Genomic DNA, 27,446 nt, shown 5'->3' with positions numbered 1-27,446 from the left:
TGTAAACCGACAAACAGAATGAGGAAGAGCTGACCGAGTTCTGGAGAAAATGGAAGAAAAAGACAAAACCGTCTCAGACGTGAAGTGACCAGGTCCCCGAGGGACAGCGTCCTGGGGGACGCTGACCCAGAGCCCTGGAGAAGGGGAGGGACAGGACTTGGGCTTTCAGAGGTGGGGCAAGCGACAGTGACCTGCGGGAAGCCCGTCTGTCCCCCTTGGGCTGGCTGGAGAGCCACGCGCTGCCCTCCGGTCAGGGCTGCAGACCAGCTCTCTGCAGGTGGGGCAGCATGTCCAGCGGGACCTTCCAGGGGCTCCGCAGAGAAAACCCAGCAAAGAGCCCGACGGGAGGATCGCCCTGTCAGTGCTGGTCTCTGACCAACCCCAGAGAGGACAGGGGCCGGGGGTCCGTGGGTTGCATAGGCCCAGTCCAGGGGCCAGAGTGGGGCAGCCACTGGAGGCCGCCTCTCACGTCAGAGCGCAGGACACACACCAGCGAGGGCCCTTACTGGGGAGTCACAGAGAGTGGACAGGGAGGTCCCCCGAGGCCGAGGCCCAGTGACCCCTGCTGCTCTGCGGGGGTGTGCAGCGGGGCCACCCACAGACCAGGGCCTCAGTCCAGCCCTGTCCCCACCCCACCCCTGCGAAGGTCAGCTGTGGGTGGCAGCCCCCCTCCCCCAGCTTGTAAACACTATTAATAAAAACACGAGCGGACAACATTGTGGGCACGTCATACTGATCATGTACTGAGTTTAATTGTCTCATTTAGTGTGATTCTTGGGAAGCCCTGGGAGCTCCCCAACCCCCAACGCAGAAGGGGGAACACGCGTGAGACCAAGTAAGTGCCTGCCCAAGGTTCTCAGGTCCTTCAAGAGCAGCGGCAGCTCCAGAATCTGGCCGGTTTGCCTGTCTACGCCTCTGCTGTCCCCTCCCACCGTGCCCCTGGCCACCTGTCCCCCAGGAGCAGTTATGGACAAGGAGAGCCTCGGGGTGAGGCTGCCCTGTGCTGGCCACGCACATCTCTCTTTGGTGGCCACTGCGCTGCCTGAGCTCACCACCTGCCCAGAGCAGGCGAGGTCACCCCGACATACAGGGGAGGAAGTGAGTCCAGACCTTTGAGAGGGGCTGGGCGGAGAACAGGACTCGGGCCTCCCCCGTTCAGGCCAGCTGCTTCTTACCACCACAGGCAGAGCCCCCTTGAAGTCTAGCTGAGGGCAGGGACCCAGAGGACAAGGCTAATGTAAAATTAAAATCAATTAAAATAACCTAAAGTAGGTTATTGATCTACCAAGCAAATCAAAACCTGAAAGTAGTTTTATCCTAAAACTTGAAGTACAGAGGGCCATCGCTGGGCTGGAATGGCTCCTGAGGGCACGAGCTGGACGTGTCCTGTGGCCACCAGCCCTGGGATTTTCTTCTGCTCTTCTTTCAACATAAGGCAACCCTCCTGGCCATCTCACAGCCAAGCAGACCTGCATCTCCAAGGCCAGCGCCCCGCCCATGGTGCCGGTCCTCTGCCAGCAAGGAGGAATTCTCCCTGAGGTTCCCAGCTCTTGTTTTTCAAGTTAGAATTGATTTTACTTTTATTACCATTTTTACTTTTTAGTGGAAGTTCACAGCATGCATAAAACTTTAAAATACAATTTGTAAAAGCTGCCAGATAAGTTGAAACAACACTTTGGGCATATTATGCAACAGTGTATCCAATGTGCTCTTAGAGATATACCAAACTGGGTAGTTCCACCAGCACGTATTTAAAAGCCACTGTATCTTCCAATTAAAGATTTTATTTTGAGGTAATTGTAGGTCTCCAAGCCATTCTGAGAGACGCAGAGAGCCTGCGGCTCTTCATCCATTTTCTACCAGTGGCCTGATGATGGCACAGTGTCACAGCCCGGACATGAACCCTGACACAGCCCACCCAGCTGGTTCAGAATCTCCTTGGTGTGTGTGTGTGTGTGTGTCTGCCGTTGAGTGCAGCCGGTCATGTGTGCAGGTTCCCATCTCTGCCACTGTCACGAAGCACACAGTCCGTCACCACCAGGGACCCTCCTGGTGCCCTATCCCAGCCATGCCACCTCCCTCCTGCCACCTCTGGCCTCCATCGGTCTGTCTTCCATTCTAGAATTTGGTCATTTCAAGAGTGTGACACAGTGGGGTCAGACGGCAGGTAAGCTTTTGGGACTTGCTTTTCATCTGAGCGCTGATAGAGCCACCGTCATCACTACCCCTTGATCAAGTGACTTAAACTCACAGTCCTTGGTTTCCTCCTCTATAAAATGGGTGATAACCACCATTTATTTACATCTCATAAGACATGATCTGGAACTTGGTGTGTTGTGGCTGCCGGGCGACTGTGACCCTCCTTGATGCTCTGCCATGCTGCGTTGTGAGCCTCCTGCAGCCCTCTGCCGCACACCTCCCAGAAGACGCCGGCTGTTGAGGCTCTGGGTCATCTTTGTGGGAGACTGTCAGCACTTTGTGGTATCTTGTGAAGGTGGGCTGTTCTGGAAAAGACCCTCTGAACTGAGAGGCTGATTGCTATTGGCTTGTAGTGAAGAGGAGAACAGGTACTAGAGGAAGACGGCACATACAGGGGGCCAGCGATGTCACTGTAGGACGTGGGGACCCAGCATCAGAGGAAACAGACCAGAGGGGGATCCGGGGAACATAACATCTCAGAGAGGAATCCTGGGTGTATCTGATGGAGAGAGGGACCCTGCAAATGCCCATCAGAGATGGAGATGTCAGGGCTGCGGCGGCAGAGAGAAGAAGGCTGGGGACATGCTGTTAGGTCTAGATCCTGGTGACTAGGGAGGCAGCTCAGTCCCCAGCCCTTGTCCAGCAGGTGAGGCTCTGTGTCTGACTCCTCAGTACCGCTCCACACCCCACCCAGACATAGGGATCCTGAGAATACACCCTTGGAGGGGTCCTGGGAATTCCTGGGACTGCATCATCATTGGAGACGGAGATACTGGGTACCCCCATCAGAGAGGGATCCTGGGAACACACCATCCAAAAGAGGGATTCTGAGGATGCCCGTCAGAGAGAGGCTCCCGGGAATGGCTGTGTTAGCCAGCTTTTCATTGCTGTGGCAAAATACCTGAGAAAATCAACTTGAAGGAGGGAAGATTTATCTTGGCTCGTGGTTTCAGAAGGTCCAGTCTCAGTCCAGCTGACTCCATTGCTCTGGGCCTGGGGGGAGGCAGAGCATCGTGGCAGAAGGGTGTGGGGAAGGAGAGCTGCTCAGCTCCTGGCAGCCAGGAAGCAGAGACAGAGAGACAGGGGCAGGGGACTGGGGCATTCCCAAGGGCACTACCCCAGGGACTCACTCCTCTCCCCTAGGCCCCATCTCCTACTCACCTCCCAATAACCTCATCAAATTCTGAATCAACAGGTCAACCCATTGAGGGGACCAGAGCTTTCATGACTCATTTCCTTCCCCAAATCCCCACCTCTGAACATCACTTCATCTGAGACCAAGCCTTTAGCAGAGTCTCTGGGGGACATTCAAGATCCAACCATAGCAGGCCATCAGAGAGGGCTGTGGGGAATGGCTCTCAGAGAGAGCTCCTCTTCAGAAAGCCGCTGCCCATCTCTTCCTGCCTCTGACGTTCTCAGAAGTTTAAGATCTTGAGATGTTTAAGGCATTAAAGGCTATAGACAGGACTGAGGGTGAAGTTCATTGATATAGAGCTTGCCCGGCATGTATCAGGCCCTGGGTTCGATTCCCAGGACCCACTCCCCCAAAAAAACTATGGACAGTCAATGTCATTAATTCTCTGAGAAACTGAAGTATGAAAGGTTTTAATCTTATATATTTAATTAAAGTTCATATTGTCCTTTGACAGCTAGGAAAAAATGCTTTGTTATTCCTAACAGTGGTAGGAATATTGTAAATCTCACTGGAGAACCTCAAAGTCACACAATAAGGACCAATACTGCTTCTTCCAGGTAACTAAGCGACTATTACAAACCCATTTGCATAGGAATATACTGCACCGTGTCTAGGCAGCTCTTAGTGCATTTGCTCATCGTGGGGGGCAACTTCTGGCACTTTTAATGCTTTCCCCCAAAGAACCTCTCTAACCATGCACAAGCAATTGGACCTCCCAGTTGGGATGATATAAGTGGAATTAAATCTTTTAAAATGATGTCCTGATGGCTGTTGGAATTCCTGGGCCTCTGCTGTGACTTGACAGCTGGCAACTGCTAATTTGCTTTTATGCTAATTTAACTGGATCTTTCATGACAGGATCCTGCTAAACTTAATGACTTGTGGGCTGCTTCTACAAGCTGCCCCAGGAGTGGGCTAGACAGTAGACACAGACCAGGGGGAGGGAGGTGCTGGCCTCTGACTTGCTAACTTCAGGCCCTGCTGCCCCAGAGCTTTTGCATGGAAGGTGCTCAGTAAATGCATGTTGAGTAAAGCCCAGGAAAGCTGTTGGTTTTCCCAGGGAATTAGTGAACAACCACTAACAGGCCAGCATCATTCCTAGCTGTCCTGGCATCGACTCTTGGAAGGAGACTAGGTTTTTGGGATGAGACCCAGCTGGGTTCAACTGTTTTCTTTAACATTTAGTAACTGAGTGGAAATTACTTAATCTCCTTGGATGTGTCTCCTCAGGGTGCAGTAGGTCTACCTTAGGGCACTGTGTATATTTGAAGAGTTTATACATGTTAATGCCTGAGGCAGTGAGCCCATGGCACCTCGCATCCAAGAAACACTGGCTTCCTGTTTCTTCCTCCTTTAAAGCGTTTATATCTCCGTCTTCCGCCATGTTGCTCATGCCTTCCCTACCCCACATGGTCAGCAGCATTCAGTCAGAGAAGTCTGACTCCATGCTCAGCTCTGAGCCACTCTGCCGTGTGTGAGGGAGTCAGAAGCACAGCTGGTCCCCAGAGGCTGAGAAGTGGGGTGGCACTTGCCAGGCAGGAGGCTGAGGGCCAATCCCTGGACCCTCATGGCACTTTGGAGGTGACCAGGAAGCATCCGTGGGCCTCCCGCTCTCCATGCACACTTCCACCCTGGCCCCTCTCCTTAGCCCGGTCTCCATCCTGGGCAGTTCTCAGGATACACACCGAGGAGCAAGCATTGCCACATTTCTTCTCCCCAGACTTACTCTCTGCACAGTAGAGTCCTGGAATACAAGTTCATCACATGCAATGAAGATGGCCTGGGTGGCAGATGGTGACATACCAGGAACAGAACCTTCCTCATTATTCTGCTATTAACTGAATTTGCCTTTAGACTTGACATCCCCTTGAAGTGGCAGAAACTTAACTTTGGTTACTTTGGGGTCTCCTCACTCTCCCCAGGTAGCACCTGGGTACCAGAGGCTTCAGCCACACCAGGTGTATACGGGGGCCAATCACGGCTGGCTCTGTGTGTCCCGTGGACACCTGCTGACTGCCCTGCCAGCCCACTTGTTCTTCCTGTCCCCCCCACACACAGTTCTTCTTCCTGCCTAGAAAGGTCTAGAAGCCTGGGTTGCTGCTTATTCCATGCTGTGCGGGGGCCATCCTTCCTGGCCATCACTCCACTCTGCAGGACCACTATCCCAGGCTGACCATGGCCCAAGCACCCTGGACAGCAGGCATGGCCGTTTCCTCTGTGGGTCCTCCTGCCTCCTGGACAGCTCAGGAATCCTCCACATCTGCTCTGGCTTTGCTCAGGCCCTGGGCTCTTGGCTTGGGCTTGGTTGCCCTTCGGGGGTCTCCTGACTCAGAGTGAAACTGCACTCTCCGGCTCTTGCTAAAGCCAGGCCTGAATCACGTTGGGGCAAGATGTGGGCAACACAGCCACCCTCTGGCCCTCCCTGTCCTCAGAACCAGGCCTCCCTGGTAACAGATGTGCTCGGAGCACAAGTGAGGGCCTTGCTGCCGACCTCACGGGGGTGGGGTGGGGGTCGTGGTAGCAGAGGGCGAGCCCTGGTTCCCTGGGTGTGGGTTTGGAGCAGGCAGAGGGAAGCCCAGGAACGTGCCCCACGTCCTCCGTGTCCCGCAGCAGGAGCCCTTGCATGGTCTCTAGCCACACGCTTCTCCTCATCTTCTACTTCAAAAGGGCTTTGAAATGCCTGGGCTGAGTCTGTACCTGAAGATGGAAATGTAAACCTTCCTGAGGTGACAAGGACATTCAGCTACAAGAAAGGACATACTTTGGGAGGGTGCTTTGCCCTTCCTATCAAGTTTTCCTGGTTGCTCCCCCCACCCCCCCACCTCCTCTCCAGGAGGGTTTGTTTGTCAGGCTCCAGGGGTTTCCTGGGAGTGACTCTGCCAGTCACCCTGACGATCTCACTGTCCTCAGTGCCTACGGGGAGAGAGAATGAGGGCGATGGCTCTCTTCCTCTTCTTACAGGGCCACCAAAGCTGCTGAATGAGGGTTCCCCCCCCATGACCTCGGTTGACCTGACCACCAGGCTTCACCCTGTGGATCTGGGGAGACATAGTTCAGCCCGGAGCTGTGTCCTCAGAGTCCTCCACCCTGGGCTCAACTCTAGCTCTTGTGCCTTCCCCCTGAGCTGGAAGTTTCTGGATTACAAGAGGCACAGTGTCTACCATCTCCATCTGGATCTGCATCCCAGCCTGGCCTCCCCAGGTGGCCCTCAGCTCAGGTGGGGAGGGTGCAGGTGTGGGGGCTGGTGCTTGGAAGCCAAGAAGTTTAGTGTGCAGAGAAGACCCAGGGCCGCAGAGTCTGGCGCTCCATGGTCTCCTCTGGTGGCTGTGGGCCCTGTGGGAACCAAGCCTGCAGGTGGAGCTGCAGGAGGCTGAGGTTCTGGGTCTTTCCGATGATTCCAGTCTCCTCTTGAGGAGCTTCCTTCTCTTGGACAACCAGATCTAGAGTCCACACGATGCCCAAGGCATGGGAATGTAAAACATATGGTAGGTTCGTCCACCTACAGCAAGGGCGGTGGGCAGTGGCAGGGCTGTTTTATTACAGAAGCTGGTAAATTTGGAAAACATCATTTGGTCTGCTACACGTCTAATTCTCCATAATAAAGAGAGCTTTGAGAGGCTCAATATACATACATTTGGTTGGCTTAAACCCTTGAAATTTTCTGGTGCAATTTTAACATTTCTCATTATATCCAAGTTCCTGTCTTTAGTTTGTAAGTCACGTAGGGAAACATTTGCTTTCTGATAGACTTTTCCATGGTCTGGAAACCAGCTCCCAGTGTTGGAAGAGGATGCCCTCCCCTGGCCCCGTTCATGCTCGGGCTATGCAGCAGAGCTGCCGGAAGGGTCTGTGTCAATCATCTCTCCGTGGGGCTGGCGGGAGCTTGTGCAGGGTACACTGTGGGACTGAGATAAGAAAACAATCAATTTTTCATAATTAAAAAATTTCCTATTTAATTTTAAAATAGGAAGGAGAAGGAAGGGTTTTGTCCAGTATTTGTACAGACCCAGTCTTAAAATCCAGGCATGACATTAACTGAACTCACTTGTTCAATCCCGCAATGCTTGTTTTTTTAGAAAGCTGTCCATCACACCCTCTACTTGATGCTGGCCAGAAGAACTCAGTCCCAGCCCTCCCCGATTGGTCCCAAGGGTAGATGCTGACAAAGTGCAGAAGGACAGGGAGGGGCACCACAGGGACTCATCACTGCTCTGACGAATTCCCTGGGTGACTCTCCAGAAGCAGCGTTAAGACTGAGTTCTGGTTCAAAAGATGAACTGAGTGTGAGCATTTACCCTGCCGTCTTCAGTAGCACTGTTGAAACAATATTAAGTGTAAAATAAAATGCAAAAAAAAAAAAAAAAAGACACGGTGAAGAGTGACCATTAGGAGCCAAGAGATTGTCATGGATTTTCAAGAAAATAGGCTGAGTCGGGAGGGCTGCCACTGGGAATGAGCCCAGAGAGGGCAGACATGGCAGCTGCTCCTTTCCTCCAAGCCTGGGGGCGGGAGGTGTGGGGCACTTGCAGGACTGGGTGCTAGCCAGGGTGTTGGCCCCAGATGAAAAGAAGAGAAATTAGAAAACTATCTACCAGGAAGGACTGGATCATGTGTGTGAGTTCTGACACACCTGAGAAGCATCCTGCTGCTGGTACCCAGGTGGGGCACTGCCCAACTTGCCTGCTTCCCACCCTTGAATCAGAATAAATCTGTGAACACAAGCTCGTCCGTCTAGTACCCGGGTACCCGAGAAACAACTAGGAAGAGGATGCGTTTCATGTCAGTGATTTCTATGACTCCACCAAGACCTGTTTTTGTAGATATTAAAAAGAAAAGTCGATATCATCACACCCCTAGAAACCAAATGGCAGAAGAGAAGGAATCAGTGGGAACAAATGCAAGGAGACTGGCACGGACAGAGACAGCCTTGGGAAAGTACCATTGAGGTCTCAGTGTGATGTCCTAAAGTACTTTCCCTATAAAAGAAGAACCAGAAACCAAGAAGAAAGAACAGGAAAGAGATGGTTGCCCTGCTGGGGAATCCAGGCCATGACAGTTCTGTCTGCTCTCCTCTTTGAGAAAATTCCCAAACAAAATGGGCTTTTTATCAGATTCTATCAATTGACCAAAATGTTGTGCCTTGGGCTAGTCCAATCTTGGCAACACAGGGGTTGAAATCTGAAAATGATGACTCACATTTTTTTCTTTTTTTGGTACTAGAGATTGAAGCCAGGGATACTTAATCACTGAGGCACATCCCCAGCCCTTTTTATTTTATTAGAGACGAGGTCTTGCTGAATTGCTGAGGGCCTCGTTGAATTGCTGAGGCTGGGTTTGAACTCATGATCCTCCTGCCTCAGCCTCCCGAGTCGCTGGGATTATAGGCATGAGCCGCTGAGCCTGGCTGACTCATTTTTTAATTGAGGTTTGATTGTATTGTATAAACTTACCCATTGACGTGCTCAATCCAATAGCTTTCAGTATGTTTGTGAAGATGCACAGCCAACGCAGATACTGAACGTTTCCTTACACGTAAGAGGAGTCCTACCCCCAGAGGCAACCATTCCCCAGACCTCTGGTTCCAGGAGACGGCTCCCTACTGTCTGTCTCTGTGAATTTGCTTCTTCTGGGCCTGTCATGTAGAAGGAGTCATCTGATGTGTGACCTTTTGAGTCTGATTTCTGTCACGTAGCATGGTATTTTCAAGGTTCCTTCAGGTTGAAGCATGAATATGTACTTCATTTCCTTTTACGGATGAACAATATTCCATTCTATGGATAGAACACATTTTGTTGATCCACTTCACCAGCTGATGGGGTTTGGTTACTGCTTTTTGGCAATTACGAATAAAATCGCTATAAACATTTGTATACAAATTTTCGCACAGACATTTTTTTTCAGTTTTCTGAGGGATATTTATACACCTACAAGTAGAATGGCTCTATGGTAAACGTATGGTAAATTGACATTTACGTTTTTGAGGCAATGCCAAAATGTTTTCCACGGTGACTATGTCACTTTACACTCCCAGCAGCCGCCTGGGAGGGATTCCGGTGGCCCCACACCTCTGCCCAGGCTTCCAACGACGGCCATCCCGGTGGGTCCGCCGTGGTGGAGGCTCCTGGTGGTTTCCAAGACCCAGCCTGTTGGCCATCTTTTCCTGCCCTCCCCACTCGGTCAGATACTTGATGCTCTCAGCCTTCTATCCTCCAGACCAGCCAGAGGGGAGAACCTAGGCCCCTTCCAGGGCTTCCCGGGACATGCAACACTGTGCAGATGGCCTCGGCCTTGTGGGTCCTGGGAACATGGCGGAGCTTCTCAAAGCCCTCCCCCACCCCGCGTCTCCTGGACACCTCAGCTTATCTTTTTAAGCTTTTGGGCTAGCTTCGCATTTGTCCCACTGATGTCCCCGTGGCAGGCAGCTGTCATGTTAAACAAATGCTGCTGGATGCTTCTGAAGAACGGCCCAGGGAAGAGCTGTCCCCACCGAGTGAGCTCTGGAGGACAAGCCCCCCCAGCACAGCCTGCCGGGGAGCTGCCAGCGGCCACACCGAGGAAACCTAGGGACGAGGCTTTGGGGAGCACCACGTCCATTCCGCCCTGTCCACGGCCGCTGGACTTCTGGTGGTCGTGGCGATCGTGAACTTTTGGTTTCCAAGGGGGAAGGGCAACAGGGAATCCAGCACCTCCCAGTTCCTGGTTCCTCCAGAGACTTTAGTAAACGTCCTTCGCACCAGCGGGGCTTTGCGTAGCTCCGGGAGTTCTAGAGGCCTCCTTGGGGGCATCTTGTGCAGGGTTGTCATTGCTCCCAGGGAGAAGTGGGTCCCTCCTCTGCCATTCCTGCTGGTGCCACTCTGAGGTTTCAGATTCTTGACCGCAGCAGGGCCTCGTGGTCAAGGCACTGAAGGATTTATTGTCGATCCCAGCAGATGTTTTCCTCCAAGCCACGCAGGCTGTGGGCTGGGGATGGGAATAGCCTCTCACACCCCACAGGGTGGGTCTTCTCAGGGAAGCGGAGCCACAGACCCCCTGTAGTTTGTCCCTGTGACAGGACTGGTGGACCTTGGTTCACCAGCATGCCTCAATGTCTTGGGGACAGTTGCAATATCCTCGCAGTCTCCACAATCCAAGGATGCTCAAGTCTCTCTTATAAAATGGTGTCGCATTTGCAAAGAACCCACACACGCCCTCCTGTGCATTTTAAATAATCTCCAGATCACTTATCATACTCCATACAGTATAAACACCATGTAAAGAGTTGTTACACTGTTTGGGGATAATGCAAAACAAAAAAAAGTCTGTAATATCCAGTACAGATAAACAGATAAGATTTTTTTTTTTCAGATGGCTGAATACATAGATGTGGATTCCACAGGTTTGGTATTCGACTTCTGGGCTCAAATGCAACCCAAGCAGCCAATCAAGCCCAAGGTTTCAGCAAAAAGGTTTTGATTATAAGATACACCAATTTTTAAAAAGCACTTGATTTCTTCTGCCCTAGAAGACATTCTATTAATGTCATTGAGTGCACAGGTGGACTAAAAGCATTTAATAAAATTTAACATCCACTTATGAGTTTTTTTAAAAGGAAAGTCAGCACACAAGAGTCATAAGAAAACTTTAATGTAATAAAAAAAATCTGTTAAAAAACCAACTTCAGATATCATCTTAATGGTGAGACCTTAAAATAATTCCTATTGAAACCCAGGAGAAAAGAGAAGCTGAGGGTACCCACCCCCATAGTACAATTTAATGTGGTACAAAATGTTCCAGCCACAGGAGTAAGAACAGGAAAAGGACGTGTTAGAGATTGGCAGCGGGGGACAGAGAGTTTTTGTTTGTTCTTTATTTCAGATGTTAAGAGTTGAGGCCGAGGGCTGGGGTCCTGGCTCAGAGAAACAGTACTTGCCTATCATGAGTGAGGCCCTGGGTTTGATCCTCAGCACCACATAAAAAAATAAAATGAATATATTGTGTCCACCTACAACTAAAAAATAAATGTTTAAAAAATAAGAGGCAGAGCATTAGAATTAATCTGACTTAAGTAAGATAATAGTTTAAATTCCAAAAAAATTGCATTTCCATACACTTTGTATCAGTTATAAAATGTTATTTAGAATAAAAATACCATTTATGGCAGCAACAAAACAAAACAAACAAGAATAAACTCAGCTCCTTAGACATAACAAAGATATGCAAGATTTTTATAGAGAAAATGGTAAAATTTACTGATATTCAGGAAAACCTAGAGATACATCTGGTTTATGGATAGAAAGACCCAATATCATGAAAGTGTTTATTCTCTTAAAAGTGATCCAAGGGTTTAATGTAATTCTAATTTTAAAACCCTAAAAGGATTTTTTTCTGTAAGCTCAACAAGATGACTCTAAAATTTTCTGGAAGAACCTGAAAAGCCGGGGAGATGGTGGCAGGGGAGGGCTTATCCTTGGATCTCAACAGATCTCAAATGAAGCTGGCGGTTCACGTTTGGTGTTAGCTCATGACGGACGAGCAGAACTCCGGGACAGAGTGGAGGAGCTCCAATGATTGCCGGGTGTGTGGGGACGTGCCTTTGACAGAGCTGGTGATGGAGGAAATGGAGGAGGTATGGACCATTTGGTGCATGCTCTTGGGGTAGCTGGTTATCCACAGGGTGAACTGCGGGATCAGATTTTTCTCTTTGCAAAGTCAATCTTAAGCAGAGTATATGAATATGTAACAATGAATCCTATGGTTATGTACAATTATAATGCCCCCAAAATATGAAAAAAAAAAACTCCAACAGATTCAAGTCTTAAATGTTAAAGTCAAAACTTGAAGAATAAGATATAGAAGATGATCTTCCTGGTCTCAGAGCAGAGAGGGATTACTTAAATCCTAAAGGAGACTGACACATTCAGCAGCATTATTGTTTATCCAAACATGACAATGAAGTTTAAAAGATAAGTCACAAACTCTCAGAAGGTATTTTCAACACATGACAAAATATTTAGAATATATAAAAGTTTCTCAAAAGACAAAACCAAATCACGTAAGAGAAAAAAAATATACAAAAGACGGTGTCCCAGAGGAAGAAGTGGGAACAGCCATTGATCCACAGAGAGATCCCACCACCCCAGCACAGGAAGCCACGTGGTCGTGAACACTGCAGGTCTCATCGACACCCCACCCACTGACGAAAACTCATCAGTGACGATGCGGACAACCAATTTATATTGCCGGCAGGGGCTAAAGATGGCACGACCCTTTTGGGAAAAAATTGACACTATTTGATCAAGTTGAAGATGCACAGACTCAAAGATTCAGCAATTCTTCTCCAAAGACAAATCCTTATGTACATGAGCACCAGGAAATGTAGAGGAATATCCACAGGGACCTTCATGTGGCTTAAACATATACTGGGGAAAAAATCAAAAGGTCACTGACAAGAGCATGAATAAATAAATCATAGCATATTTACACAATGCCGCCCAAGCCATCGGCTCCAGCAGAGGTGCATGTGGCCTCATATGGGGCAGAATATGTCACGCATGGGGAAGGAACACAGCAGATCGTCACTTTTTTACAATTCAAAGCCACGCAAATCCAAGCAATGCATTGAACCACACCTGTAGCCAAACTGTAAAGAATAAGGAAGGACGATAACAGGATTCAGGTGGGCACTTACCGCTGGGGAGGAGGCGGGGCATGGGCCGAGGTAGGCACACGGGGCACATCCCAGGGACTGACACGGTTCTTCAGCTGGGCACCCGGGTCGGGTTCTTCCTTCTATCATCCATTCAGACGCTACCTCCTGAGCTCTTTAACGCTCTTCCCCGTGCCTGCTCAGTGTCTCGCAGAAGGAATTAACAAATGACCTAAGTTCAGACACATCTTTGAGAAAAGACGAACACCAAGGAAAAAGGAAAGATTTTTAAAGCTTTCAGAAAGAAAAACACACCAACGTTTGCTCCTATAAAGAAACAGGAATCCTGCTACAGAAACACCAGACACTAGAGATGAGACAGCACATGTCACTCTCACGGGTACCAGCAGGGAATTGTGGGCCAGAATCATACATAGGCCTCTTCCTTCTGCAGGGAGTGTGTGTGTGTGTGTGTGTGTGTGTGTGTGTGTGTGTGTGACCTGTCTCTGGTGGAAATTTAGGGCAAATTTATCTAGTCTTGGTCAGAAATAAAATGTGGACGGCCAGTCCTCGTTTGTGGCTCCTCTTCTGGGCTGAGGTGGCGCATCTCAACCCCCTGCAGGACCCTGCCACACTGTGACTGCAGTGCAGGGATAGAGTCCAGGGGGGAGAAGACCAAGAAGTCAGCACGGGTCCCACCTGGCCACACAGACCTAGCTGCAGGTGGGCTGGGGAGGTGTTACAGCTGTCACTTTCTCTAGCGAGGCTTGTGAGTTCTCTGCCATCACCAACAGCCCTGAGGTCGGGGATCTCCTCCGCAATTCCTCCATGAGCACATCTCAACCCTGCTGTGACCCTCAAAGTGTCCCCCGGAACATGTGTCCACCCCTCCGAGTGGTCTAAAGATGGGATGAATGGCCCTCTGCATGGGCCCAGCGGATCTGAGCATGTGTCTGTCCTCCCCAGTCCCTGAGGAGCCGATGAGCACATGTCTGTCCCCCACAGTCCCTGAGGGTGAAGACAGGCCCAGGTGGCCACTCTGGCTTTGCTTCCAGAGCAGTTAACTCTTGCCCTTTTGGTGTTCCTTGGGCCCCCTGCTCCCCCAGGCGGTGGGGACCACGCTCTGAGCTCACTCTCATTACTCTCCTCTGACGCTTTTCGACTCTCACGGGTCTGTATGGGTGAAGGACTGAAGTTATAAGACGTCCAGATCCTGATCCCCAGAATGAATCACAAGCTAGAATATTCTAGAAGGTGTGCATGTATCACCTTCCCAGGCAAAAAGAACTTTGAAGATGGGGTTAAGGATTCTGAGGTGGGGAGATTGTCCCAGATGACCCGGGGCAGGTGGCAGCAGAAATCACACACGTCCCTGTGAAGGACAGAGGAGGCAAGAAGCCAGGAGAAGGAGGCCTCAAGAAGGACAGAGAGGTCACAGTGTCACCATTGCTAGCTTAGAAGGTAAAAGGAGCCATGGGCCAAGGAAAGCAGGTGGCCTCAGAGCCTGGAAAGGACAAGGGAGCAGCTTTTCCCAGGAGCCTCCAGAGGGGACACTGCCTTGTCTCGAGCCCAGGGAGGACCAGCTTGGACCCCTGGCCCCAGAACTGTAAGGCAGTGAGTCCCTGCTGTTTTAAGCCACTCAACCATGGCCATCGACCTCAGCAACAGCAGGAGGTGAGTACCATGGCCTGTCCTTTCCGTTGGAATGTGGTATCTATTTTCTTTGGTACTGAGCCAAAATGTTCATTTGAAATAATTTTGAAATCAGAATTCTGGGTCCAGTCAAACTATCATGAAACTTAAGGGAAAATAGAGATCCTTTCCTACATTGGAAGTAGCAAAACTATTTACCTCCTACATTAAAAGGTGCATTGGCGCGTGCGCGCGCACACACACACACACACACACACGCATACACACATCTATTAAGAACACACCTGTAAAACAAAGAGGCGTCCACTAAGAAGGCCTGGGCTCCAGGTGACTGTGGAATAATCCAGGCGTTCGAGGGAAGAAAGGGTCAGGATCGCAGCCTAGCAGGCGACCTGGAAAGCAGGAAGGGAAGTAAGAGACTAAAGAAGAACAAGTTCAAGAACAAAGCGCTTCTGCTCAATGAACCCTGGCGGAGCAGCAGGAGAGCCGCAGCTGCACTGAAGAAACATGACTTTTCCTTCAAAGAACCAGGAACCTCAGAAGAGCGCAAGCCCACGGGAAATCGGAGGCAGGTACTGTAAATCACCTGCCCAGCCCCTTCCAGCCTTCCTGGTACTTGCCAGTGCAGGGTTCTCAAGTGTGGGCCTCGGCCAGCACAGCAGGCTCACCTAACAATTGTTAGAGATGCTAATTTTCAGGGCTCTCCCCAGATCTGCCCAGGCAAAATCACTGCCTCATTGTATGTGGGAGACAGGAAAGCAAGCCCGCCCCCCCCCCCACCCCCGGGTTCATCCATGGGCTCATCTGGTGACTGTCCCCCGCCAGGCAGATGCTTGCCCTCAAGATATGGCTGTGTATATGGCCGGGTCCTGCAGGGGGCTAGCTTCTGCTGCCAGCATGGTCAGTGAGGCGTTGGTTTCTGCAGAGGGGCTGGTAGGCGGCTCGACCTCTGGCCCCCTGCTCTTGGGCATCAAGAAGATGGGCACAGGCCATCTGTGTTGTTGGCACAGACTGCGCGTGAGATGGTGAGAAACTGGGGCCCACAGAGGGGGACAGTGGCTTGTGATCCTGGATGGGCAAGAGGCAGCGGGACCCTGAGACCAAGAGTTGGGCTAGTTCTCCTCTCCCTGGTCAGCCCCTGCTCACGGGGACAGCTTCCTGGGTGACCTGTCCTCAGGGTGTGATTCTGAGAGTCATTTCTGGAAGCAGGGCCTCCAGCCTCCCAGCAACACTGCAGACCATCATTCCAGGACCCAGCTTCCCCTTTGCCTAAACCAGACAGAGTGGCTTCTGCTCTCCGGGACTGAACCTCAAGGAGAAAATGATCCTGGCTCAATCAGTTGTGACCTAAGGAAAGACGTGGCACTGGACACAGATCAAGTGTAAGAAAAGAGAATCCGTGGAGCTGCATGCAAGGAAAGTCCCTCAGGAATGTCCTTGGGGCGCCCAGCCCTCCTGGGTAAGTCACACTCACAGGTCCTCATTCCCAAGTGTCAGTTCTCCATGCTTCGCTTTATTAATCGCAGGCAGTGGACGTGACTCTCCGCGTTCTTCTATAATTAGATGCATTAGGAGAGAAAATAAAGGGGGATTTTATGACCCAGTTTGTGTGATAGTCCAGAAAGCAGGGCTGAGGGGCAGCAGGAAGTGCAGTGGAGGGTGGGCTACCTGAGGACACAAACTGCACAGGACCACATGACATGGTAACACCAAGACACGGCTCTGGGTCTCCAGCTTCTCAGGCACGGATCATACGCAAGCCCCTGTGGTTGGCTGTGTGGCTGGTTAATAATTTTAAGCATCGTATTCAACCCACTGAAGCTTCCCTGATTCCTTTGCAGAAGACACTGATGGAGACCACACAAGGTGACAGTGACCTTGAAGTGTGGGATAGGGAGGACCCCAAGCGGGGACCTCGGGGGGAAGCTCCCAGTAACATGGATTTGTGTTTGCTCCTGAGTAACACACACCACAATACCTTACAGAAACAGGTGTTTGTATAATGACCATAGGAAGCCTATTGGCTTTGGATTAGCCTACGGGCAATTAGGTTGCTAGTTCAGGATTTACGTAACAAGAGTCACAGGTAGGGAGCAAATTTTATATTCTAAGATCTGACCAAAGTAATGAAAGAGAGGGAGGCTAGGGAGATGGAGGATGGGGTGCAGGTTGGTGGAGGGAATTATTTCCTTCATCTTTCATTATAAGCAGGTAAGAAATGTTGCCTACAGTTAGTTGAAGGGGCCAGAGACAGAGGTTTCTGTATGTTTTCAAAGATATTAAATTAACTGAACTCAGACTATTGTAATCTAAATAATCTGGAAGGGAGATGGGAAAGCAGATGGCGTGAGCGGATGTGAGTCCGGTGGGCGTCCACAGCTGGTGGGGGGAGAAGTGGGAGACATGGGGATTTTAAAACAGCACCCTTGTTTAGTTTTTTTAAAACCACGTGTGAATACGCCCGCCCTCCTCTCTTCTGCCTCTCTCTCCTCTCCCCGCCCCTTCTAGCCCTCCCTCTCACATATCCAAACACCCTGTGGATATGAAAAAATAAAAAGCAGCTGGTCTCTTTCAAAATCTGGCCTCTCAAAATGCAAAGATGTGTGAACAGAGCGGCAGAGCAGGAGAACGCAGCACACCAGGTGTTCAGGCCAAGGGCTCTTCAGGTGGCTCTGTGATCCCAAAGGAGACGTCCCTCATGTCCCTTACCGACGACTCACGGAGAAGTCTGGGGCCGGGAGTGTTTTCTGTGTCTGCGGCTGAGCGTTCTGTTGTTCTGTGGGCATTGGCACCTGTCCGAGGGCAGTGTCCCTGCTTTGGCCGCTCCCTGCCCACTTCTGTTTGTAGTCCCCGTGGTCTGTTCTGGAACCTTGCTCTCTGAAGCCAGCTCATGGGGCAAAGGAGGTGCAGAACCAAGGTACCTGCAGCTGCTGGTAGGGAAGATGTTCTCTCTGGTCCACTCTGGTGGGTGGTACAGGCTGTTCACAGGTCTCACCCCGTGTGCCCAGGACCCCTGTGAGTGTCTCGGGAGGCCAGAGGCTCCGGGCAGGCCTGGGAAGGAGAGAGGCGGAACTCCTCTGTCCAAGGCCTGAACTCCTCACAAGGACCCCTGCTGGGGTGAGGGGAGGCAGAAGGCCTGACTTCTGCTCCAGAGACCAGAGCATCCCAGGGAGCATCGCCCGGCAGGGACAGCTGGAGGCAGAGGCCAGTGTGCACACAGTCCCGATGACCTGGCAGGCAGCCAGGAAGCCAACAGGAGTCGCTGTGGCATTAACAGAGGGGAGTGACTCTCCTGATCTGTGACCATGGCTGAGGCCCACCTGGCCTGCTCCAGGACCCTGTGAGCTGCCCTCTGAATGGTGCAGCTCTGCCTGCAGTGCCTGTTCTGGGGCCAAGTGCCATCGTGGCCAGGGTCATCCCCACCCCCCATCCCTGTGGATAGTGACCCAGGTGTCATGTGGTCGGCAGGACAAACCCAGGGCTGGGGGCCAGTCCCGCCACCCGGGGTTCTTTGCTCTGCCAGCGGAAGGCTTTCAGAAGTTAAATTCAAAGTTGCTGGAGGTTTTGAGTCACTTTTTTTTCTTTTTTCAATAGCGCCTCTTGAGTGAAAATCAGGCGGCTGTGTGGGCGGCCGTTAAGGGTGCCTCCTTTCCACATCGAGAGCTACCCACACAGCAGATTTTAGTGGCACTGAAGTGGAACCTGATTTTGCCTCTCAGCTGCTATATTAAAATAAAATGCCCTTAAGCTGATTATAAAGATACCAATTTAGATGTATGGATACCATTTCCCTGAGGGAAGGGACATCTTCATTGATTCTGAGACCTCATGTCACCTCATGCGCCTGGGAGGGTGCATGTCACTCCATCTTCTAGCACCTTCTAGCAGAGATATGGCCCCACAAGGAGGGGTGGCCGTGGGTGGAGCTCTAGACTGCCGACCTGCTGTGTGATTTCAGTGCCTCTGTCCCCACGGGGACATTCACTCTGCTTGTCCCCCTGACCACATCCCTGGGAAGCCTGGATGGGCTGTGAGGGCCCTTTCCCCCTGAGCTGCCCTCCATTTGTCACGTCCCCAACCTCGTGGTGATGTGGAGATGGCAGGTGCCACCAGTGCTCTTACATTTGCCCCTGGCCCCAATTTTATTTTGTTGTTCATTTGGAAGAATTTCATGTGTCACCTCCCCTTATTCAGCCTGTTGCCATATCTCTCTCTCTCTCTCTCTCTCTCTCCATCTCTCAGCACAAATTAAGCTTATTTTATGTAACTTCACATTCTGAATTTTCTTTGATAGAAAAAATTTTTTATAGGGAATAAAAGCATGCTAATACAAACTGATAATTATGGACACTTTTGAAAGCAATTCCATTTCCATATGCAAACTTAGAACCTTATTCCATTATGATGAATACAGTGTTGCAACAGCCTCTGAACGGACCCCCTCCTCCTCATTTCCCCTTCCAGGGAATGGCCTGAGCACTGGCTGGCAGCCCCCGTGTAACAGGACACACTTTAGACTCTCCAGCTTGGCGTCCAGGACTGTCCCGCCCACCTGCAAAAGGAGGCTTTTGCAGCCTCCTCCAGGCAGGCAAAGGGTACTCCCCACCTCCACCCTGGGGCCACCCTGCACAGCCTCCCTGTAACCCCTCCTGTCACCCTGGCAGCTCTGGCCGTCGCTCTCCATCAAGCTTCCCGACAACCACAGGTGACACAGATCCATTGCTGTGTCCCTCCCAGGACCATGAGTTCACAAGTGACTGGACAGAAGGCGTGCTTTTTGTGAGGAGTGTCCTCTCTTTTCTGCTGTCCTTCTAGATTCGGCTCACCACGGGCCACATCCCCTGGTGGACAATTCTCGAGAACCCCTTGGGGACGATTGTGGCAGGGCCTGGGGGCCAGCTTAGAGTCCTTTTCTCTCTAGAACTGAGGTCAACCCAAGGCCCTCCACCTGCCTCTAACAGAAGACCGCCCACGCCCTGCTCCCGGGGGGTTCTGTTCTCTGTGGAGTGGCCTGAGCCTGCTGAGGTGGCCTGGGATGACCCCCTGCTTCCTCCTCCACCAGCCCACGCCAGATCAGTTCTCCCAGATGGCAAGCTCTTCTCCCCAAGGAGGGGAGACCAAGGCCAGGGGGCGGGGATGACAGGGTTGGAGCTTGGTGACTGCCATGCTGGTGGCCTGGCTGTCCCCTTGCACTGCCTCCAGATGTCCTTCAGCAGGGGGCTCTGACCCGTTTCTGTCACCCTAGCTCCTCTCCCACCTAGCAGCCAGCCATGGCAGGCTGGGGTGGTGGCTCTGGTCCATGGTTAGGAGAAATGTGAGGGCTCAGATTCCAGCTAGAGTTCCTCTCCAGGGGACATGGTGGCTGGGATGCTCAATAGGTAGCCCCAGCAGCTGGCACTCCTTGCCAAGGGCAGCCACGTGGTTCTGGGAGGCACCAGGGCCTGTCTCATTTTGAGAAAAGGCTGCGCATCCCTTTGGCACTGGGCTGGCCCCTCTCGGATCAGCAGGTCCCAGTGGTATCCGGCAAGCAGCCTGGGCTCTTTCCGGCCTTGCCTGGCCTGGCTGCCTGCCCAGAGAAATACCGCCATCTTGGATGGCTTCTCTTCTCCCTACCTGGTGAAATGCTCCCGTCTCTGATGTGCCTTCTGATTAAATTCCGGGGGCTTCCTTCTCCCCCTGATGACCAGAAGGCACAGCCTGCTGACCGGTTCTGCAGTGTGTTTGCTTCTCTGCTGGTCTGGGGGCTGGAGCACCTCTGATCCCCCCTGTATCCCCAGGCCCTGCCTGACTCGGAGCGCGGTACATGTCCATGGAAGGAGCGAATGAGGGGTGAATGCGGAGAAACCCAGGAGGACATTTCAGGTGACCATGAAGGAGGGACTCTGGCCAAGCCCAGGTAGGCTGGGAAAAGGGAGAAGAGAGCAGGGGGAGGGGGGCAGGGGGAGGGGAGCTGGGGCAGGGGAGCTGGGGGGGGGAGCAGGGCAGCACAGGAGGACCCTTCCCAGCTGCACTCCACAGTCCTCCTTGGCCGCCTGCTCCTCTTCTGGGTGCTTTCCCAGGTGGGGGGCAGAGGAGCTGATTGAGCCCCAGCAGAACCATCCCTAGGCCCATCAAGGTCTGCACTTGATGCGGCCTGAGATTGTCACATGCAGGAGTGAGATGCTCCCTGGGAAGAGAGAGAGGCCATCCTCCCCCAAACCAAGGGCGGGCTCTTTGAGAAGCACTATAAATACTGGGGTGACTGCGTGCGGCTCCCTGTGGGCACCCACTTGGACAGTGGCCAGCTGGGCTGACCTACGGCTGGGAGTAGAAGAGAGAAGCAGAGAGAATGCAGGCTGTGGTGGTGACAGCCTGAATCCCCACGGCTGGCAGGGTCGCTTGCACCCTTGGGAGGGGAAGGTGGCTCAGCCGGGGGTCTTCCTGGTCAGAGATCCCACTGTGAGCAGAAGAGGCAGAGCCGGAACCATGGGGCCAGGAGGGAGGGAGGGAGGGAGGGAGGGAGGGAGGGCTCAGCAAGACCTTCACGGGGACCAAGGCAGATGAGGTCCACCATCTGGACATCAGCAGCACAGAGGGTATTGCTGGGCATTGGGGGTGGGCCTGAAAAATCACAGGTCCTCACATGAGGGGACAAACCTTTCTGTCCCCACTCCTTCTGCTCCAGGGAGGTGAGAGGGGTCAATACTGGAGGGAGCCTAAGGGATCGGATGTCCACCTTTTCTCTCTACCAGATGCTGGATCACACCTGGGTGGGGCAGGGCAGAAGAACACTGCCTGGCCAGGTTCAAGATGGACAGGACCGGGCTTCTGAGTGGACTTTCTCACCATGGGGAGTGGCTCCAAGAGGCTGGGACTTGGACCAGAAGTTGTTAGGGGAGATGCAGCTTGCGGGGGAAGGGGGGTTGACCCAGCAGAGGACACAGGAACCCATCGTGCTCCTCCTGTCTCCATCTGCGCACCGCACGGTGCAGTTGGAAGCAATAGTGCCAACATGGCACGCATTCCGCAGGCTCTCCTCTAACCTCTCCAAGATGCTGTGGGCCCGTCTTACAGCGAGTGAGGTCAAGACAGGACAGAACCTGGGCCGGGGCTGCCCAGCAGGCAAACGACAAAGCAGAGAACTGAACACAGAGCTGCCAGGCTCAAAGCCTGCCCCTCAGGGACTCGGGCTCACTGAGCATCTGCTACGTGCTGTGCTTTCTGGAGTCCCGTCTCTTCCTGTGGGGAGGCCGCCTCTGCATTATATTACCAGCTAAGACTCTGAGTCTCAGTTATCAGCCCAAGAGCAAGTAAGTATGAGGCTGGAGTTGGCTCCCCAGTTGGTCCAGCTCCACCCAGGGCTCTTCCAGTATCTTCCGGCTGCTCCACCCAGAGACTTGCAGGGTTCCTGGAGAAGTTCCCAGTGGGGAAAGCTGGGGGAATCCTAATGGAATGAGGAGGTCCCTGTGGCGTTGGATCTGAGCTGAAATGCAGTCCTCGGCTGGGCTGAACTGTCCTCCGATTTTGGAAACTGCTCCCTCGAGCCCAGGTCCCCGTGTTTGGTGTGAAACCACAGGGTGCCGGGAGTGTGGACAGAGAGCCTGGGTCCCGCCACACAGTGCCCCCCCCAGTGCTGGACAACGAGTTGTTTCTTCCAGCATTTTCCTGTCTTATGGGGAAGGGTTGGGGCAGCATTCAGTCCCAGGAGCACTGTTTTTAAAACAAATGTTGAGACCCTCTGCTTTTGAAAGCACACTCCTCTGAGTCCCATCTCTAGCTGGCAGGGGCTGGGGGTGCTGGGTGGGGCTGATCAGGGTGGGGAGGGGATGGGGGCCATTTCCCTGGGCCGCTGGAGGGGGGTCATGGAGACCACTTGTACTGCTTTAATTACCAGTCTCCTGGCAGAAAACTCAGCTTTTCAAAGTGGGGATCATGCCAGCAGACAGAGATTTCCTCCAGAGTGAGTGCTGAAGTCCCAGTATTCGTTTTTGGTGGTTCTTGGAGTCCCCCTCGGTTCTCGGCATCAGGCTGTGGGTAGTTTTGCCCTTTGGTTCCTGGTCTCACTTTCCCCCTGGCTTTTCATTTTGACGGGCAGCTGGGGGCGGGCCGGGCCTGTGTCTAGCTCCACCCTGCTGACCGGTTTGCCCTTGGGCTAGTGTCCTGACTGGGGGGGGGGGGATTCATTCTCCTGCCCACAGAGCCGGGCAGGAGCGGGTCCTGGAGCTGTGTAGAGGCAGGAGGCTCAGGGGCCAATCCCAAGCTCCCGGAGCCACAAGTTCTGAGTCTTATCCTCCCTGTTCCAGGCTGAGTCTTGGCTTTCTGTTGGGCATACTTTGGGATGCTGCTTGTTTCATTCTCTCTCAGGTGAAAAAACAAAACCCACCTCCTTCCCGCTCCACCTTTTGCCTTGCGGGTCCCTTTCACGGGCTGCAGGTGTTGGGCTTCTCCCTCACCCCCCTGAGTGGCACGTCCCTCGCCATAGCCTGGTCATTCACATGGTTCTCCTTATTTCTCTGTGAGTATCGTTGTCCTGTGCCTCTAGGCACCTCTGGGGTGTGTTCTCCTGAAGGTTCTCCTTGTCGGCTTCCTCCTGCTTTCTTTCACCCAAGAAAACACTGGAATTGACTGTATACGAAAGGGTGGGCTTGAGGTCCCTTTCTTGACAAAGATCTTAGCAATTTCTACTTCTCTCTTCCAACCAGGTGTCTGTCTGCGTGGATCGTGGGGAGGGGGCCCGGCTGTGAGCCCCAAAGTGCTTTAAATAGAGACAAAACCCAGGAGGCCATGGGGGAAGATCCTCCTCTCAGATACTGGGGAGACACAGCCTTGGAAACAGGAGACACCTCGCTTTGAACCCCTAATGAGTGTTTTGGCTTCTTTTCTTTTTAAAAGATCATGTATTTCATTCCAGACTTGAAGACATATGTTTCCGTGTTGAACCCAGAACTGTTCATGGAGAGCCATCTTCGCTTCTTCTGGATGGACGATGCCATTTGTTGATTCGTCTGTCTTTTCCCCATTGATTTGAAATATCATCTTTACCAGATGTTAAATATGTAACCTATAGATCTGTTCCTGGATTCTCTGTTCTGTTCCATTGATTTTCTACTCTGTGTTAGCACCATGGGTTTTAATCACCATTAGAAAGCTGGGGCTTCTGAGCCAGAATATTCATGGACACTAGTATTCAGCATTTTCTTTTTTTACAGGAATAAAAGGGTAGTTGCAGAATCCGTTGTTCCCACAAGCCATCTGGCATTCCCCAATACTTGGAAAAATGATGGAAAACAGTCAGTTAGACTTCTATTTGATCATTTAAGAAATCTTAATGATTTCCTAATCAGATTGTCTCTAAGTCTTTGTGCTGAGAAGTAGAATTCCAAATGTTTAATTCATGAGGTGTTTGCTCCATGGAGACCAGTTTATTTTCAGGTCTGGGAAAACAAACCAAACTTGGGCAAATTTTCTCTTAGTTCCCGGTTCTGGCATAGAGTTTACACACACTCTGTGCTGTGCCGCTCTGAATTTAAGGGTGAAGTTTGCACGTTCTTCCATCCTGGCCCTGAAGCCCCCCTAGGATGTGGAACTGGTACCCTATAGCCACAAGGTTCAGTTGTCATGGGTTCCCGGGCTGGAGAGGGGCCAGTCCCGCACCATCAGCTGCCACCTGCACGGCTCAGCTTTCTCGGTGCCTGGGAGCCAAGTCTCCCACCCAGATTTATCCTAAAGTGCGTCAGCAGCCCTACAATGCTGCAGAGCAAGCAGAGTTTGGGGTTCTTTCAGGAGAGGGGTGTACTTCTCAGCACCTGGTTTGCCCTTGGTCCGAGAAGCTCTTCTGTGTTTTCTGATTGAACTCCTGGGCCCCAGGGCGGGTGGGCAGTCCCATGAGGAAACAGGCCGAGAGAACTTCCCTCTCTTGCCCAGTTGACACCTTCAAAAGTGATGGACCAGGGGCCAGGGCCACCCCCTGCTGGGGCTCCTGCTCCCCTGGCCACTGGGAGAGTTGATCCTGGCTCCAGGCCCAGGTGCCTCAAGCAGACTATGACCGTAACGTACTGGAACTTCAACCAAGGCCAAGGCCAGTGCCTGGTCTTCTTCCTGATATTTTTTATGTTGAAGTAGGGAAATAGCCTTGGATCTTAGGCACAATTATGTATCTGACCTCCCAGATTTGGGAATTCCTTTCTCTCCTTTTCCCTCTCCTTCCCTGCAAGACAGAGTGATGATGTGGCATTTCTGCCCTCCAGGGGCCCATGGGGCAGTGACAGGCATGAATAACAGCGGCTGACTGTTCCCGGCCGTGCCAAGCGCCTATGTGTGCATTTCACGAATCCTTCACAACAATCCCATGAATATTGGTTCTACTATTATCAGGCCTAATTTGCGTGTGGGGTAACTTGCCCAAGATCACACCCAGGGAGAAAGGAACTGAATGCTGGTGGTGTGACCAGGAAGGCCATGCTCCCTACAGCCTGCCTGTGGCCTGTCACATAAGGACAAGGGGAGGCACATCTGAGGCTGCCTTGGAGTCAGGAGGTTCCATCTAGAAGGCGAGGAGCAAGGTCTCGGGCTGCTGAGCCCAGGGAAGGCTGTCCTGGCAGAGCAGGCAGGAGAGTGTGGGTGTGTTCATGAACTGAGGGACCTCACGGTGGCCACTCATCTTCAAGGTTTATTGTCCCCTGAGGTCAAGGCACCAGACTGAGTGCCCAGCTTTATCCTGCAGGAATTTTAACACAATCCAGCTCCCGAAGTCTGAGGGCGGTGCTGGACCACGGGGAGCGCACAGAGGAGTCTTTGTCCTGCCTGGAACACGGCCTGCCCCTGCGGCCACCTCTCCCAGCTCAGCATGGCAGAGTGACCCCCGTGAGCTTGGCAGAGCAGGCGGCAGGCAGGACAAGGCGCAAGCTGAGCCCAGCTAGAGACAGGCTGCAGCTCACCCGCCGGCCCGTGCTGGCAGGGCTTCCATTCTCAGAGAGTGGAAGGCGACGGGTGCAGCGGGTGCAGCGTGGAGCACGGGCAAGCTGGGGTTCCTTACCACTGGGGGTGCCCGACCCGCCCAGCAGGTATAGGAAGCTTCTCAGAGGAGTCCCAAGAAACCCTGCAGGGGCCACGTGCGGCAGGGCACTGAGCTGAAGAACAAAGGGCCTAGGTCTCTGGCCAGCGTCAAGCCCCCTCCTCACACCCTGGCCAGACGTGACCGTGAGGTGAGGTGAGCGGAGAAGCCCTCAGCGTCAAGGATGAGCAGGTTCCCAGATGCACCAGGCCTGGGGGGACGGCATGGGGCTGACGGGAGGGTTGCTGTGCAGATCAGGGACAGTGTGGGAAACCCTGGGGAGGGCATGGCCTCAGTGTCCGCAGAGGAAGGGGGCTGGGGAGACTAGTCCAGGCTACTCAGGCCGGGGGGAGGGGACGAGGGGGACACTGCTCTACCTGGAAACACCCAGATTCATCCTTCAGGGCCAGTCTGATGGCATCCTGGGCCACTGAGGCCAGCACTTGTGGTCAGCTCTTCCAGGACCTGCCCTGGGCTCCCAGTGGTCTGAGCCTCTCAGTGCTCTTGGGCCAGTCAGCTCCCAGAATTATACCCAGTCAGCCTCCTTCCCTGGGCCTGGTGAAGCAGGTCCACCGCGCACCGTGACCAGTTGTCCAGGTCTGAGGGACGGAGCACTGCATGCCACCAAGTCTGTGTGGCTTGCCCACAGGTAGCCACCACCAGCAGGAGCCCAAGGTTCACCATGAATGGGTCCCCAAGGCCCAGGGGGCTTCCCGGCGGCTGGGTCTCCTCTGACATGCACCACTTGCACCCGCTGGCCCCCCTGGAGGTTATCTTTGGGGCTTTACTCCCGGGGCAGCAGGACGGCCAGGCTAAAGCGTGGCAGGCCATCCTGTTTCTAGGGCACGAGAACAGGCCTGCCGGTGTCAGTCCCTTCTTGTCTCAGCATGTGGCACTGCCGCTGCTGTTAGCTTCTCCTAAGAACTACGAGGGAGACAGAGGGAGCACAGAGCCCTCCAGAGACTGTCTGGAACCCCAGGGTGCAGTTGTCACCCAGCTGTGACCTCCTCAAGGGCAGGGTTCTGATTCTTGCTGGAGCTGCCAGGGCCTGTGCACATGGACGCACTTCCCCTCCCCCATTATGTCCCCTCTGTGCTGTGGATAAGAGTGTGTCTAACACGGGCTGCCCATCATGGGCCCCTGTCACTGTTCGGCTTCATCCCTTGACCCTGTTCCCCCTCCACGGGCCACCACTCTGGACTCCATCACAGGAAGCACAGCACGTGGGCTCTCCCCGCTACCCCCTCACGCCTTCTTCTCCCTCTTCCTGGAACCCAGCCACCCCCCAGCTCTTGGTCTGAGCTCCTCTGCCCTCTCCGGATGCCGCCTCCTCCAGAAAGGTGATACCTCCTTGCGTGCTCACAAATGCCACGTCACTGGTCGAGTCGTTCAAGTGCTACCTGCCCCCATAGACCTGAACTCTGAATACAGGGTCCAGGCCTTGATTCTCTTTGTCCCCAGTGTCTCACCCTCCCCCACCAGGTCCCTGCACCAGCTTTCAGTAGCCTCATCAGGAGAGGAGCTGCCAGGAGGTCTCTGTCTCCTTGGCCTTTACAGACCCTGCCTGCCCAGCTAGGACAAGCCCCTGCCTCTCTGCAACACTGCTTGCCCAGATCCTCCCAGCTTGCCCAGACCAGGTGGGCTGAATCAGGACCTCGCCTCCGCTGAGCCTCTCCATCCTCCAAGCACACCAAGAAAAGCAGAGCCCAAGGAGGAGCCAGCCAGCTGGGCCTCACCACAGG

The sequence above is a fragment of the Urocitellus parryii genome, chromosome 12 (genome assembly GCF_045843805.1).
Source record: "Urocitellus parryii isolate mUroPar1 chromosome 12, mUroPar1.hap1, whole genome shotgun sequence".
In the NCBI taxonomy this organism is placed as follows: domain Eukaryota; kingdom Metazoa; phylum Chordata; class Mammalia; order Rodentia; family Sciuridae; genus Urocitellus; species Urocitellus parryii.
Note: the sequence above shows the minus strand (reverse complement) of the source record.